Genomic DNA, 16340 nt, shown 5'->3' with positions numbered 1-16340 from the left:
CTCAAGTGCACCGAAGTGACATGGCAGTTGTGCGCACAATAAAAATTCCAGTTTCTCTTCGCAATGCGCCATAACATTCCTTGCAATTGTTGAGATAGCCCACCATGAGAACGACTTTGACTAATGCGCTGTGTAGCAGAGACTCAGCTAATGCCTCGAATCCAAGTATGTAGATCAGAATTGGCCCATAGAAATGTATAGGGACATAATAACAGGTAAAACTACGACAAGCTGTAAACAACCGGGTCTTTGCTTTGTTAAATGGGTCTAAGGACGTGATAGGCGCCTTTATCGCAGGACACATTTTTGTCTGTTTGTTAAATGCAGCTACCTCGATGAAAATTCTTAAACTGCAATTATTGCACGTCCTACACAAAGCCTCGTGGATGATTTGTAGTTAGAACTCTTTGATTATCACAAGGAGATTTCATATACGTCTACTAAACACTGTTTCTCAGCTATTGACGAGACAATTAATGCCGCGTCACTGCTCGAGCGTGGACTCGTCGAATCCGAGGCATTCGCCCCCTGGAATAACCGATGAGGTTGTCAACGCTAGCTTGGGTACTCGGTAAATGTTGCGCCGCTCGTAATGTGGATTGTGAATGTGTTTCGACCGAAGTTAAATGAAAGTGAAGCGATGATTGATTTGCCTTGCAGCCTGAGGCAGTGACAAATGGGGTGAAGGTCATGGCAAAATGCAGTGGCTGACCCACAACTAATTTTGAAATAAAAAGAATCTGTTCACTTAACTGTTACTGAGCACACAACGTAATGTTAATTCTGCTCTCTTCGTTCACATTTATGCTTACTCTCGCCGAACTCTAGCTTTTCGTCGAATTGTTATGCTTTATTTCACACTCAAGCTCCTGCTGGAAATTTCACAGGTGGCTTCACCGCTTTCGAAGTTCCTGTTTTCTGTTTACGCTGCGGCAGGACAATCTGAGATCCCTCACCTTGGCAGTTGTATGGTGCGGTAGTCACAAAGAATCGCGCTTGTTTCTATCTGTTCAGAGCCAACTTTTCATTGCCTGTCTTCTACAGAACCCAGCAGAGAGCGTAATTCGAACGACAGCTGCTCTGCTCTCACGCTAAGCTCAACGGTGAAATCTGCGCTTCGATTTTTTTCTCCTTCTCTCTCTCTCTCTCTCTCTCTCTCTCTCTCTCTCTCTCTCTCTCGAAGTGTTTTATAGCCATCGTCGCACACAGGCCATCGGCGCTCTCGAATGAAACTCTTGTGGCTGCATGGCAGGTCCGCTCCTAGCGGCTCCTGGTGCGCTATTAGTGTCGAGAACAAAGTGGCGGCTGCTATATACCTGTCAGGTGTCCCCTCGGATAAACGTCCGCGAGAAGAGGCAATTTAGACCTAGCCGTACCGCGGGAACTGACGGCGCCGAACCTTCATTAGCGCGACGATAGACGCTCGCTGTAGCTTGTCACAAAAAAAAAAAGAAAGACAGAGCCTTAGGTAAGACGATGGTGTGCGCTCGGCCTGTTTTCGGTGCTACGTTCGCGAGAGGCCCCCCCTGTCACGCCATAAAAGCAGGGCGACGCGAGTCCAGCCGGAAGCCGCCTCTGCAGCGCTTCGAGCAGGAAGACCCTCCCTCGCCTTCCTGTCGCGTCAGTCCCGCCACTCGGCGAAAGGTTGTGCCCTTGGCGTGCGTAAAATGACCCGTACGGCCACCAGTAGTTAAGACACCATCCGTACGTGTGTTGAGTTACTGGGCTGGTCTTAACGAAGCTGTATTATTAGCGCAGGAAACACGGACCTGGAATCAACAGATCTCGATGATGGCGGCTGTGAGTCTGGATGTGCGCTTCCGGATGAGCGCACCCTTTCTTTCTTTCTTTCTTTCTTTCTTTCTTTCTTTCTTTCTTTCTTTCTTTCTTTCTTTCTTTCTTTCTTTCTTTCTTTCTTTCTTTCTTTCGTTCTTTCTTTCTTTCTTTCTTCCTTGCTTTCTTTCTTTCTTTCCATTATTTAACCACATGCCTCTCCCTAGGGTAGCGAACCGGACTTGCGCGTGGTGGACATCCCCGTTTTTTTTTTTTTCAGTTTTCTCTCATTCTCATTCTCCGTGGCGGAACAAGGGAAAGGGGATACGCTATTCCAGTGACCACGTTTCTGCAAAACGACTTCACAGAGAAAAAAAAATGCTGCTTCTACGAAAAGAAGGGTTCCGCACGTACGTCTTTGGCCGATCATCTGCGCTTTCCCTAAGTACACGTGTACCCCCATTCTATGGAATGAAGATCACCATCGTAATGTTCTCGCCCACACCGTTATTATGGGGTCTTATGGGGGAAATTGGCGTAATGGAAGGTGTAAACAAAAAATTCGTCAGCTCTTCCACTCTGTGATTAAGACGAGCAGCGAAGGTGTGGTGTGTTTTACCTCAATTGACGCATTTATGTATATTATTATTATTATTATTATTATTATTATTATTATTATTATTATTATTATTATTATTATTATTATTATTATTCACGGACACAGACAACGAATACATATTTTGACTATGGAGTGATTTATTCTTATTATTCTATGAAGTAGTGACGTGTGCAAGTACCCCGCATGGCAGACGGGAATTCTGTAGCGTCTACAACTGCACTGTGAACTAACTAACTATGACAAGTAAATGAAACTTGGCGTAAGGATATAATCATCATTGAGGTCAGTTTTAACAATAATTTGTTTCGGGATAGATAAGACGAGAGCTAGAGCTGTTTTCTGTAACCATACTCCCTATACATATAGACGGCCATGTATTGCCAGCAGACGGGAATTCTTTAACGTTTACAACTTCACTGTGGACTAACTAATTATGGCAAGCAAATGAAACTCGGCGTAATGATAGAGTCTTCTTAGTGGCCAATTTCAGTATGATTTTTTCTAAGATACCTGCATTAGATTGATAGCTACAGAGCATTCGCGAGAAACTGGAGACGAAAATTTTTTCGTGTCGACGCGACGCGTAGACGGACGGACATCGACCACCGCCTGAGGGCAGCTATATGCAGCTCCGCTGTAAAAAGTCGCAGTTTCGCCAGAAAAGTAAAGTATCGATTGCGATAGCACATTAGTGGATAGCTATACGAAGTAAGCATAGTAGTTTTATTGGCCGTGCAAACTTGTAAACATGGGAGGGCTCTACTCGCGGACAACATTATGTGGCGATGAAAGGAAAGCTACGGGCGCATGCCAGCTGCACATCTGTTACCGCGCCAAGTAGTCCGGCCGCGTTTGACACGGCTCTTGGTTTGCTCGGAACATACGGTGAATCGACGCAGCTTCTACATGCGACAGTTTAGCATTTCCCCTGACGCGGAAGGGAAAAGCTGCACAGTAAGTAAACCTTTACACTCAGTGGTGTGTTTTCTCTTATTTAACTATGGCTTATAAGGTGCCTATCTTTATTCCCCAACCTAACCTAACGTGGATTAAAACGCGGGACACTTGTCAGAAACGCTCTCACTTGCGCGCGCTTTGCCTCCATAGCTTTCCCTTCATAGCCACAGAAAGTTGTCCGCGAGCATAACTAAGTTAACAAGCATGGTGTCACGCGCGCACAAGCCTACATGAACACATCTCGCTCGATGACCGGGGAAACTCGCTCGGTTAGTTATGAATAGAGTGCCTCTTACTACGCTTTTTAACAGATGCGCATGTGCCTATGGATTGATAAGCTGAAACACACCTGCGATGTCTTGGTGTCGCAGCAATAGTGATTTAGTTAATGCTCAGTCAAATAGCAGAACCGTGCAGCGAACACTCTTATCGCAGATGCTGATGGCCGACCTCTGGTACATTTCATGCATTTCATGTTTGTCGGTGGCGGGTCAGAGTAATTTGATTTCGGCATTACCGCACACTTGCTCTGCGTTGCGTAATCGTCAATAACTGATCAGTGAAATTCGCAGCCGAAGCTCGAAGGTTTTTGCAGGCGTGCATTGACCATCCTGTTTAAATGCTGCAAGAGCGAGAGAGAAAAAAAAGTTGAGAGCGGCAGATGCGATGATAGCTTAATCAGCGATGTGTTCGGCGATGTGTTTCAATTTGGAGAACGCAGCGCATACGTTTCAGTGGAGACCTTCGCACCTTGGTTCCTCTTGTAATGAAAGAGCAGATGCTCTTATCAATGAAACGCTTTCCAGATAGCCAATGGTCAGAGCTTCTGTGATTCCCCGACTCTTTAAAGAGACAATTCGTCGGCTCTTTCGTTCACTTTAACTGTACCACATCAGTTATCTGTTACACAGGGACGCAGCCGTACGCAAGCCACCCCCCTATATAAAGTAGTAAGAATCGAATATTATTTTACTCCAGCATGGGCGTTTAAGATCGGCTGTGCTGCTATGTTGCACCGAGTGCAGCAAAAGTGGCGGCAGAAAGGAAGTCACTTGTCTTTGCAAGTGATTCTGTCCGGAAGTAAGCAGCGTGCGAAGAAGGTTTCTTCATAAAATGAAGAACAGTTAGGTTTCCCGAACGGATCGTGGACATTACAATAAGAAGTACGCGCATTCTTCTCACTTTTCGGCGAGAGACTGAATTCACAGACTTGTAATGAAACATATTCGCTACATGTACAGGCGGGGCAATTGCTAGCCAAGTTTGCCAGGGTAACCTTGCCTGTAACAACATAACCACCACCACCACCACCACCACCACCACCACCACCACCACCTATACAGAGAGTAAACAGAAAATAGTGTGAGTCCACTCTGCTGGCAAGCTTCTCAATCAGACGTCGCATTTTACCTGATCAAGCTATCAGCTTGGAACTTGGTAGTGCTAGCCTCTGATTAGTCACCACTGTTAAATTATCTATTTCGTGTGCGAGGTGGCTGCCATTAGCTATCAAGTAGAACGCAATCGCAGCTAGGCTGCATTAGCTATCGAACAGCTACGAGTCACAAGTGAAACTTGTAGCTCTGAGCTATCTATTGCGCTGGCTTGCCTTATGGCTTCCACTAACATTTGCACCATTCCAAGAAAGTAGCATAATGTTGTACAGTACAAAAATAAAACAAATCGTTGACACAGGTAGGTGTGCAAGCAACCACGATGATCATGATAGCGATGTACTTCTTTGCATAAAAGATTGAGTACCTATGTATTCGAATGACATGGGTGCCCTCAAGGGTACAGAAATATGAAAAGAAAATATGGATGGTACGACTGTGGACTGTTTCTTATTCTAACACTTCTTGAATCGAGCATTTGGGACAATAAAGCTCTATGTAAGAATAGTTCTTCATAGCGAGCACATTATATATTGAACACAACAGAGCAATAATTGAAGCAGTTCTGTACGAAGTAAAACCATGCGAATTCGACATTCGGTTTACAAAGTCACTCACTTACTGCACGTCCTTAAGTACCAGAGTGTATGGAAGAAGACAAATGAAAATGAAATAAAAACGATAAATCAGAAACGAAATTAATAATCACAGAGTGGGCTAACTTAATGTCCCAAAGCCAGAGGGAGGCAGAGCCCCATGGTTCGCTTGAACGAAAGTCAGGTTATCGAAGCAGCGCCGCAGTCTTGACGAATTGCATTATCGCTGCCGAAGTTCGTTCTTAACGAAACCCTTCTGCAATGACCTTGGTGGTACGTGCTCTCTGTCCAAGAGCAGGGAGCGACCGGCTTCGGCGCAGTCGGCTCTCTTGACCTTTCCGCTGAACACGGAGCTCGCCGTTTCGATGTAGCGGCCGCGCAAACAAAGTTCTCATGTCCACATCGCAGCACTCACCAACACAATAAAAAAGAAAGAAAATCGCATGCGATGAAGTGCCTTTGAGTGAATAAATTTTATCACATGAGAAGAAAGGTATCTTCCGGATGAGCGATGGTAGGAAACAGTACGTTAATCAACATTGACGAAGGCGCGCGATGCGGTGGGAACAAAATGGGGCTGGCTAAAGTACCAGTCCTTGAGCCCTTCGCTCTTGCGAAGGACTCAAGGACTCTTACTGTTCGTTCGGTGTCCGGGAATCCGCTTTGCCGGAGAAGAATAATTACGTGACGCTCAGAACACGCAGGGGATATGAGAAGGGGAGAGCAGGGGTCATCAAGAGTGACGATCCTGCTGCCGCGAATCAGATCGGCACGGAGATACTGTTTGGCTGTCCCAATGCGTGGACACTGCTGGGCCTTTGTTTGCGGTGCAGGTTGCACGGAAGGTTCAGCGGACGCTGTCAGGTCTTAGTGCCGCACCATCTCTCATCTCTTTCAGAGGAACCATAGTCTAGTTCTCGACTACGGTTCATTTTGTTTTTGCACGTCGCAAGACTGGCTGGCTTGTTTGACTGAGAAGGGGCATAATGTACCTATTTCCTGTATTTCACAATTTTTGCATTGTGAGCGCGAAAAACGAGCCCTTGTTCCACCGAACAGCATTCCCAGTTGAATTCGTAATGTACCTGTATCCTGTATTTCACAAGCCTTGTATTGTGAGTGCGAAAAACGAGCCCTTCTTCCACCGAACAGCATTCCCAGTTTAATACAAGCAGTTAAGCTGCCAAACATCGGATAGAGTTGACCTTGCGTGGCATATAATAGAATAGCATGAGTGTTTGAGACGTTCGAGGCTTTTCAAATATATACGACACTCGGGCTCGGCACGACAAAAATGGTTAGGATGCTTATTCCAGTTTCTGATCCTCCCATCTCAACGTGCATTTTGCCCAAGCCCTGGATGCCGAGATGTATTTTATAAACAAAAGTACCGTCTGAAGCTCTTGAAAATATTCGTTTTTGTCGCTGATCGCATTTGCTCACCATATCCGCCTATGCTGCGTGGCCGAAACGCCGCTTGAGGTTAAATTTAGTAGAGGCTGGCAGAAATGCGTTAGAATGAAAAAAAAATGAAGAGTGTGCAACCCTACGTGACCGGAAAGCCTGAAAACGTAGTTTGCGGCGTAAGCACCGTTTTCAAACGTCTATGCGCACAAAACCATCCCGTTTTCAACGAAAAGAGAAGAAACTAACTGTGCTGCTTTTGTTTCTGCTTCGTTCCTCTCCTTTCGTCGTGAAGACCCCAGGAGCGTACGTCTACAAGTCGTAGAGAAAATGCGCGAAGTACGGTGAAGTGCAAACAAAGACACAGTGAAGCGACAGGATAAGCATACGGGGGAGCCAAGTGGAGAGCAGCCAAGCACGGTAAAGAAGAGATCGAAGCTGGCGTAGCTTGGAGGAGTAAATGGGAAGGGATGGGCCAAGACGTGCGGCTTACTTCGTGAAGGAAAGCGCGGTTGACGCATTGGTGCTGAGTTTTGTGCGTGGCGGCTTGAGACGGAGACAGCTTCGAGGGCAAGGAAAAGACCTCGGACGAGAGAGGTACGTTCGGCTTGGCATATGCTGATGGAATAACCGGGATGACAGGGGCTTACAGACGACAGAAACCCCGTGTCTCTCCGCGCCAACCGGCGACGGAGCTGTTTCGCATGCAGCTGTTCGTTCTGTGGACGTTGGTGGCAGACGAGTGGAAATGGCGCTCGGCAGCTTAGAATCAAGCGAGATGAGAGTCATCACTTTTTGCAGTGCTGAAAAAAAAGTCATCCACGCAGCCTGCTTTTAAGTTTGCTGTTCCATTTTGCTACAGGGTCACAAAGCGCTGCACACGACACAATTATCGAAGGCTTGTCTGATCATTTCCCTTCCGAACCGGCGTAATCTCTTCGTGAAAAGAAGAGGGCTAGCGTCCCCGAAACGTCACCTTAGTAAGCAGTGTCACAATTCTTTGAGCCATTTTAATTTTTACATATGGCACGCTTAGAGCAACCAACCCGCGTTGAAATTCATTTTGACATCTATATTGAAAGTCAGATCAACGGATAGCATCATTCCGCGACATAGCTGTGTTCCTGTACAGCTCTCACTACTTGGATACGTTATTAATACAAAAAATTCTTTTGTATTAGGAGCCTGAGTCATCTGCACCTCTAACTCTAACTGAAATGACATAGAATGCGACTTTATTTTTTAATTTAAGATATTTTTGACCTCATGCTGATTGGTAACTATAATCCACCGAATGCAACTTTGACAGCCGCTGCGTTATCCCCCATTGCAGCAGCGTTTTTACTGCTGCATTTCTGTTTCATTTTTCATAAAGTCACATAATTTAGATGGCCTCATCATCTAACCTCGCGATTTTTGGTGGCGCAATAAACGATGTCACCTTTTTCGTCCTTGTTTCTTTTCTTTTCTTGAAGTTTCACTGCAGGGCACGCCCGGCTGCCTCGTCCTCATAGATAAGAGACTGCTCGGCCGGAGTTGAATGCGGTTCCCTCTCTATTCCAGATATCGGCATACTTTCCGTCCTCGGCTCGACGTCCTTTCGTGTGGACGCAACGAAATGCCGGAACTTATGCCCCATGAACGGCTGGCAGATTGTTCGTTCCTTTTTTTTTGTATCTTTACACCACTTGTCTTGTTTTACACCTTTCGATACAACATTGCACAAAGTAACAGATATTACGTTGCCGCTGGGATAGGCAGGCACGAACAGGATGCTGTGTATGAAGGGAGGAATGCCGAAAACTCGTGCATTCGCTTTCAAAGGCAACACGCGCGGAGAACGCGGCGCCGAAGGAGGAGCGAAATAGAAAAAAAAGGAACCGAAGTTAGGAAGAAGGATATAAGTGAAAGGAGCACGGACGTTACATCTTTTACTTGCTCTTTTTTTGTTCTGCTGGAAACATTATTCACCAAAAGCAAAGGAAAGTACCCTCATTCCAGAATGCGATTGTGAGTGTGATTCATGACCCATTACCTGCCTTTCGTATCATATCGCCATCGCATTGTTGTTGTGAAGGCAGTGTAATTGCGAACATGAGGAGCCGAGCATCAAAAGAGACAAACCCGTGTGTTCAGCGAATTCGTTATTACCTAGTTGCGCTAGTTGGAATCGGTTGACGCAGAACGGGGGTAATTGGAGATGGCTGGGAGAGGCCTTCATCCTGCAGTGGACATAAAGTAGGATGATGATGATGATGATGATGATGATGATGATGATGATGATGATCTACCACTTCGAAATAGCATATAGATAAGGAGTTGGATGTATTGTTCCATACTCCAGGAAAAGAAAAAGTAATTAAGAAAGTGTTAGCACTCAGTATAGCGCCTGCAGAATGATGAGTGAGTGAGTGAGTGAGTGAAACAACTTTATTTGGTCCACTATAGACGTAAGCAAACTCCACGTCACCTGGCTAGGCCCACTCGGGGACCATGATGAAAACAAGTATTCGCTACATCTATGCACTTACATTTGCAAACTCTAACAGAAGACGTACGACTACGACTTACAAACGTAAGAAAATAATTTTACGCATAAGTGACATGTTGAATGTTACGCAGCATTTCTTCCTCCAAACAAATTGGCAGCATCCATGGACACCTATGGAATACGCCATTAGCTGATAATATCCACCGTCACCGTGTATTAGTAAACGTGCGCCGTTTCCTAGCCAGTACATTGGAAGGAAACCAGGCTAATACTCACCGTGTGTTCCAGTTGGTATGAATAAATATATAGATTAAAATTTTTACTGACAACATAAAAGAAAACAATCCTTCAATTTGTTTTCCTTAGAAAGGATTTCATCTGCCTTCGCCATTTACCAGCGTCACTTACTATGGTAATATGTATTTTTTTATCCGATGTCTAAAGGCAGCGAAACGTACTCTGAACACCGCAATGGTCCTTCGAAGGAAAAAAATACGTTCTAGCCCAGCACTGCATATTTCTATTATTTTTCTTCCTTCCTTTATTTTTTTTCAGTTTCAGCTATTTTCAGACAGAAGAAAGACATAATTGAAGAAAGGCTAATCGCTTGGAAGACCGGGCTGGATCGTTCAAGCATGTCCTAGCTATTATTTCGTCACTGACGCTCCAACGCGCTTCAAGGGCAAAAAAAAAAAAGAAAAGGAAGACACCACTCCCGTTTCTTTATGCCATCTTGCGACATAAACTTTTTGTAGTCTAAACGATTAATTCTTTTGTTTTCTCATTTGGTACTTTTTCCAAGTTCAAAGTATATGTCAGGACGCAAGGAACAGTATAGAGCCATTTGCGATCCTCAACTGAGTGAAAAATTGACACAGAAAAGAAAAAACTTAAGGCTGCTAAAATTGGCATCCCTCGCATTAGTTCTCGCGAGAAAATAATGTTAAAGGGGCGACCTTCAGTTACACCAATCATCAGCTTGCTGCGACACTTAACTGTTCTGCTAAGTTTGGCTTGAAGGTGAAGTTATTACTGATGATCACCAAGTGACTGTTTTTCTCTTTCATTTGCAATAAAATCAATCACTCAATCAATCTCTTTTGATCGGTGTCAGAGAGAGATTACCACGTATAACGCGAGCGAGAGTTAGGTGCGTGAGGGAGCATGGGCGCGCGCTAGTTTTACTTACGCTACAAGCGCTGCGGTGGAATGCACGCCTAATATTCAGCACTGCTACAGCATTTTGCGCTCTTCGTGCCGCACGGCAGCAATTGACTTATAAAGTGAGAGCAGGTCAGGTCATCCCCATATTTCGTCGTGCTAGCTAGCGCTTTGAGACACTGTGGTAGACTGCACCGCCTTCAGTAACGGCCCCATTCCTCGGTCCTTTCCTCGTAGTACCTAGTGCTTCGAAAACACTGTGCGACGCTGTACTGGATCCAGAATTGTGGTATTGATTGATTGATTGATTGATTGATTGATTGATTGATTGATTGATTGATTGATTGATTGATTGATTGATTGATTGATTGATTGATTGATTGATTGATTGATTGAGTTTAGCGTCCCAAAGTAACACTATGGTTATGAAAAACGCCGTGGTGGAGGGCTCCGGATTATTTTTTGACCACCTGCAGGCTTCTTTCTCTTCTTTTTTTTTGAAGTGCGCAATATAAGTAAAGCAGCATTGTTGTGTTTCATCTCAGTTTAAGTGCGGCCGCCACGGCCTGGGATTGAGCTCGTGACCTTCAGGATCGGTCCAGGTAACCACGCAGATTTTGCAGTTTCTTCATGGGAATAAGAAAAAACAAAGAAAGAGAGAGAAAGAAAAATGCCGCAGATCTAACGAGTTGCAATCTACGTATATGCACTGAAGCTTTGTGTGAGTGTACAAAAGAGTCGAAGCACGAGTTCATGTTTATTGAATGCCCGCACAAAGTCACACGGAAAGCTTTATTCGGGCATTGTAGAGAGGCTAATGCAATGCCGCCGCCGTTGTCGCGGATGCGCGGAGGCGAGAGCCATCTGGTTGTGCTGCAAGGAACCCAGCGGCGCGCGCTGCGCGCGTACTCATCTGTGATTGGTTGGGCTAGAGAACAGCCAAGCCGCAGCGCCCATGATCGCGAAACCCGGCCAGGTTCGCAAAGAAAAGTTGTTTTTTTTTTAAATAGCTGTCGTCATATGCCATCTCTCTGTCACCGTCGTCGTACATATGTCGTGCTGCTGTCGTCACATGAACGCACGCTTAAGTGTTGTTCGCTACCGCGACAAACCACTGTTCCCATTGTGCACAATAATCTATTGCAATATGTCAAGTAGGGAGCTGCCTACGTGTAGGTGTTGTTTTCACGCAAACGCAAATGTAATCGAATTTTTTCCGGTGCTTGGCTCACATTTTTTTCATTTTAATTTAAGTTAACAAGCAGTTAGCTGCACTTGTCTCGGCGCACTGCGCCACTGGCAGCACCCACGTTAGTCGCCGCTTCTCTTCTTTGGGGAAACGTAAAAAGCCGATGCCACTGCCTTTTTTCGTGCAGTTTACGCCTCCAACCACGCAGCAACTAGCCAGCTTGAGGAACCGATTGTTCGTACGCGCGCGCGCGTACACACACACACACACACGCACACGCACACGCACACACACACACACACACACACACACACACACACACACACACACACACACACACACACACACACACACACACACACACACACACACACACACACACACACACACACACACACACACACACACACACACACACACACACACACACACACACACACACACACACACACACACACACACAAGCACACACACACGCACACGCACACACACACACACACACACACGCGCGCACACGCACGCAGACAAATGTTGGACGCTTAAGCTTCGCCATTAAGAGCCAAAACGCTGGCGACGAAAGCTATGCACGAAGGCAAGCTTTCTGTTAAAAACGTGGCCTCTTGCGTGGGCCGATCTCCTGTTTTTGTTTCGCGCTTTTAATATTTCAGTCTGAGAAGAGCTAACATAAAAAATATGCGCTGTACGAGTTTTTTCCCCTTACATTTGTTTGTGGGCTGCCGTTCTCAAAATTCCGAGGAATAGCTTTGCAAAGAATAAAAGACAATGTATGAGCAGCTTTGGTGGTAGAAGAGTGGTTGGGTATGCGTGGTTCGAAATTCTTTTTGTCAAAGCGATGTCCGACGCTGAACGCCGACGCTGTCGCGTGTTTTACATAGATTTTCTGCGACACGAGACCCATAACGCTATCGCAATAAAAAAAAAAAGAATGGACAGCCGTTATACATGAAGCTGTCAGCGTGTGCCAACTGTCCTGCGGCGTGCTTTTTGCCTACTAAACACTCCTGCATGTGCTGGAAGATAACGTGACCGACCCGTCTTAGCGTAGGTCGGGAGAGGTCTGTTGCATATACTTTATTTCAGTCTCCTTTCTTGACCATTTACTCTGCCCCCCTTGCTTGACACTACACTCTAAAGATAGGCTAGAGATAAAATTGAGCGCGATATCATAGAGGCGTATATTATCAAGTTTGTGTTCTCTTTATTATGCACAGTGCCATTTCGGTAGGGGTTACAGACCCCGTCAAGCCGAATTCATTTGGCTTTTTGTCTGTACTCCTGTCATCTGTACATGTATAGGTGCAAATAAACTTGAATTGAAAAAAAAGAAAAGTTGGAAAGAGAGAGAGAGAGAGAGAAGGAGAGAGAGAGAGAGGGGGAAGGGAAGAAGGAAAGGCAGGGAGGTTAACCAGACTGGGTCCAATTTGCTATTCAACGCGTGTGGAAGGGAATGCGGAGTGAAACAGAGAGAGAGAGAGAGAGAAAACATGAGTCTATACCATGAGACTGGATGGCAGGCCATTTACAGAAGCAAAGATCTTGGGAGCCTGGCCTCACAGTTCATTAGCTCAGAAAGCAGTCCGATCGCTTCTTCACTACCTGAAGGCAACAGACTTGAGTGCCCGACTATGGACATCCTACACCTAACTCAGTGCATGTGAAAGTTGGAAAGAAGTAGTTGTATCAGCACGGCACCACTATCACTAATGGAAAAATAAATTTTATTTTTTTAGCAGGTTTGCTGTGATAGTGCGTGCATGTATAGACGTAGCTTCGGGTGAATAAGCATAAAGGTGTAAGCATAAAGCGCTTGTCCTTGTTTTCATGAGTTTCCACCTGTCCTCGTCTTGTTTGCGCTGAAAAAATTTCTCCATGATGAAGGAACTACACTCGCGGACAACTTTCTGTGGCTATGAAGGAAAAGCTACGAGACTCAAATCGCGCACAAGTTAGAGCGCTTCTATAAAGAGTCCCGCGTTGTCATCCACGTTAGTTTAAGCGGGGGAAAAGAAAACATAAGCACCTTATTAGCAACAGGTGAATAAGACAAAACGCACCACTGAATGTGAAAATTTACATATTTTGCGGCTCTTCCCTTCCGCGTCTGGGCAGACGCGAAACCGTCGCACGTGGAAGCTGCGTCGATTCACCGTCTGTTCCGAGCAGCCAAAAGATTGTGCAGAAGCTCCGCTCCCGTAGCTTTCCCTTCATAGCCACAGAAAGTTGTCACGAGTAAAGATCACTCCAATATTCTTCTGCTGTTGTGGTTCCAACATTTCCCAAACTTAACGACTGCAGGATTCTTTTTTCCTTTTTTTTTTCTAGTGACGCTGTGCGACTATTATGCGCAGCTCCATTGGTCTCGGCGGTACGCCCGAACTCTTAATCTTTCTCTCCTGGTCGCTGACGAATCCTTTTTGAGCAAACTCGGTGTTTCGTTTCATCTTGGAACCAGAACGCAGGTGCCTGAGAAAAAATTAAATATCCAACGGTTCTTCAGTTTCACCGCAAGTGGCGCAACTTGCACTTTCTCAACTATTGCCCTAGACATGACTTGTCTCCTTACAGCAGGCGTTATGCCTGACGCCGAGGCAGCGCGTAAGCGTTTCCCGTGAAAGCATAGGGATCTGTCTTACAGCAGGCTTCCATGCAGCTTCCACATTTCTGTATAGTGTTCTCGTCAGGCAGTAAGCAGGAAACAAAAAACACACGTGCGAAGAAAAAGGGGGCAAGTAGTCAATATAAGCACGCTTCAAAGGCTACGATCGACGCATACAAGTAGAATGTTTCGTAAGCGCGGATATCGGAAAGAGTAACTCTACACGGCAGGGGGTCGTTCCAGGAATAGTTGAACCGCGCTGCCGCGTTATTTTTTGAGTGGCTCCGCAGCAGCCGATTGATAGATGAAATGCTTGCGAGCTTCAGAGAAACAACTTACTACGGTGCGTCGAGAGAGACTGTACAAGGGCATGAAATAATAAAAAAAGATGAAAATTGGTGCTCTCTTTATAATGTAATTGAAAAATCATGAAACGAAGCCCGGGTTTTGCCAACCGGGGTTCGATAATCGTTTCGTCGCCTATTAGGAGATTTTTCAGTTTTGACTGCAGAAAGGGGGGGGGGGGAGGACAAATGCATATTATTTCTTCAAGAGTATGCGGCGTTAAAGCAGCTTATTATGATCGTTCATGCATGGAAAAATCTCATTCTGACTCAAGGCAGCAATGTGTTTTCTAAAGTGCACAGATCGGTTCGAAGCAGCGATTTTCGGCTTTGGTGTGCGCACCCTTCCTTGCGCAACGGAATACGAAACTGCGTCGTAAGAATTTGATCGGCTGCACGAATCCACTAGGAGTAGAGCCAATATTTCCAGCCGGTTAGGTAGCGGAGCAGAACCGACATTGAATTGCGCACGGCTAGGGAAACATTTGTCATCGTGGACCGAATAATCTTGTTCGAAGGTCGCAACCTGTAGCACATGGAGAAGTATAAATTTACCGGACAGGCTGTAAAACAACGCTCACAATAACAGGATGGATATAAAACTTGCAATATCATTAACTGGCAGTTCCTACAAAATATATAGTGCACGGCGTAATGTACCTATTCGATGTTTATATAATTTGCTCAAACATACGGTTTTCAAATAGTGTTATGTAAATACAAAATATTTTTCGAATTTATATTGCCGAAAATTTTGAAGGGTAGATATATCGCAAGGCACATCCACTTAGAACAAATTCTAAGGACTCCACATGTTTCGAGATATTAATTTTCAATGTGTCCGACAAAATGCATTGGCGTTCCAGTCACTGTCAAGCTTCAATGCATAAAACAGCGTTCTTTTTCAAAGAGTAAGTGAAAAAACAGCGCACTTTTACCGCAGCTTTGAGGGCGTATATATCAAAACAAATACTATCCTCAGAATTCGTTCCCATTCGATATGCCTTTTCTACCTTTGGCTCCAATTTTGTAGTTGTAATGGCCCACCGTTTACAACCCTACGCATTACATGGCCTGGCCCACTCCAATTTTTTTCTTAATGTCAACCGAACTATCGGCTATGCCTTGCAAACTCATTAGCTGGAATTCGTAGATTGATGTATGTGCTGTAAATGAATTGTTTAAACGTTAATTAGCTGAATTATGGTTATTATTCAGTTGAGCATTTTGATTTCTCATAGGAGCAACGGCCACCTCATCGAGTAATTAATATCAAGGGTTAGAATTGTGCTGTTTGCCACAGGACTTTTTTTAAAAGCTTGGCGCAATAAAAAAAAAAACACCTTTATAAGCACTGCACACACGTGGGAATGTAGCCTGTACCTGCTGTTTCAAGATAAACTCGGCATTAAATTTAGCGCATACGTATAAATAAAGTTATTCGACGGGTCGCGCAGGCGCATTACTATAAAAAAAAAAAAGATGCTTGTAAAACTAACACACTCAGAGCTTGTTTTTTACCGCCAACTGTACACGCGAGTGAAACGATCTTTCGGATCATGTGGCTTATGCGGCGCATCTTTCCTCGTTTCTGTCAGAGCGCGAAAACTTACAAATTTTATCCCCTCTCCAACTTTCCCTTTCTTCTGTTTCTGATGATATGACGGTCTTGAACATATGTTTCGTCTGTAGCGCAATTTCCTTCGTCAGCTCAACCTTGGAATTTTGTTCTCAGTTGCGCGTTGTGAGCTGTTTACAGTGCGTAACGGATATTGCTTGCCTACTCGGAGGGACG

The 16340-nt window shown here is 45.1% G+C and overlaps 1 long non-coding RNA gene across 1 annotated transcript in view; it reads left to right on the top strand.

Annotated features, from left to right (window-relative positions):
* The first annotated feature begins 7231 nt into the window (after positions 1–7231).
* Positions 7232–16340, top strand: part of LOC142577749 (uncharacterized) — a 145819-nt gene continuing 136710 nt past the window's right edge. The window contains exon 1 of the long non-coding RNA XR_012827056.1: positions 7232–7340. This is a non-coding gene — a long non-coding RNA (uncharacterized LOC142577749). The remainder of the gene's footprint in view (positions 7341–16340) is intronic.

This window comes from Dermacentor variabilis, chromosome 4, assembly GCF_050947875.1.
Source record: "Dermacentor variabilis isolate Ectoservices chromosome 4, ASM5094787v1, whole genome shotgun sequence".
NCBI lineage: Eukaryota > Metazoa > Arthropoda > Arachnida > Ixodida > Ixodidae > Dermacentor > Dermacentor variabilis.
The sequence above is the reverse complement of the archived record's forward strand: the minus strand, read 5'-3'. Positions and strand labels throughout refer to the sequence as shown.